Here is a 1,305-nt window from a genome sequence, read left to right as displayed (position 1 = left end):
GAGGCACCTGGGGCCCGTCTCCTGCCACCTCTCTTGGGTGCTATGCTAGATAAATTTTATGTTCGCTGGGCTTTGTTTGGGATGTTTACTGCTAAACAATTAAAAACCCAAATGCATCCAGAGCTAGACGCTAAAGCCACACATAGAGTCGGTTCTAGTCTTCAGGATATGAGCCCTGGCATCCCTTGTAATTCCTCAAAGGAAAGAGATGATGAGCATAAAACACACGTAATCCCCCAAACATTCATTCTTTTTATAGGGAAGGTAGTATTGGTTGACTAACCTCAGGAGATCAAACAATGAGAAAGCTGGTCATTGAAATGAAAACTATTACCAGTGATGTCTTTGAGCCTTGTCTACCAGGGCTGGGCTAATATTTTCAGGCTTAAGGTCTTTTGCGTTTTCTTACTCTGTGTAATATATTTTTATGAGAGGCCCAGTGCAAGAACTCGTACACCAGTGTGGTTCCTTGGCCTGGCCTGCGGGATTGGGCCGAATCCGGCTCTCTGACATCTCCCGAGGGCCCCAGATTATGAGAGGGCACAGGCCAGGCCAAGGCACCCCATCGGTGCCCCGTTATATCTGGGGAGGGACATGGGAGGTTGGCCAGCTGGGTAGGGACCCTGTGAGGGCTCCAGGGCATGTCCAGCCTGTCTCACTCACTCCCGATCAGCTAGACCCCAGCAGCAAGCAGCCCTACCAGTCTGAATGTCTTGTTCCTGGTGGTCAAGTCTGCCATAGTGAGCAGTTGAGCAACCTTAGTTTATCATTTGCATATTATGCTTTGATTGGTTGAACAGAGAAACCAGTCAACTAGACACTTAGCATTTTAGGCTTTTATTATATAGGATTGATTTCATAGAGGATGGGAGCTAGAAATATCAATGATGAGAGAGAATCGTACATCGAGTGCCTACTGCACGCCCCATACTGGGGATCAAGCCCAAAGCCAGAGTGGGTGCCCTTGACCAGAATTGAACCGGGGACCTTCCAGAGTCTACAGTCCAACCCTCTATCCATGAGCCAAACAAGCTAGGGCTCATTGGTCAATTCTTCTCTGTGCCCTGACCAGGAATAGAACCTTGACCTCCAGGTTCATAGATTGTCCCTCAACCACTGAGAAACACCAGGTTGGCTCAAAATGCTTTTATTGATTTGAGAGAGAGAAGGACAGAGAGCGACAGAGAGAGAGAGACAGAGAGACAGCGAGAAAGGAGAAGAAGAACAAAAGGAAGAAAGAGAGAGAGAGAGACATCAATTTGCCCTCGCACATGGAGGGTGACAGATAGAACAAAATGGCTTAGT

The sequence above is a fragment of the Myotis davidii genome, unplaced genomic scaffold (assembly GCF_000327345.1).
Source record: "Myotis davidii unplaced genomic scaffold, ASM32734v1 scaffold340, whole genome shotgun sequence".
Classification (NCBI taxonomy): Eukaryota; Metazoa; Chordata; class Mammalia; order Chiroptera; family Vespertilionidae; genus Myotis; species Myotis davidii.
This window is presented reverse-complemented; position numbering follows the sequence as displayed.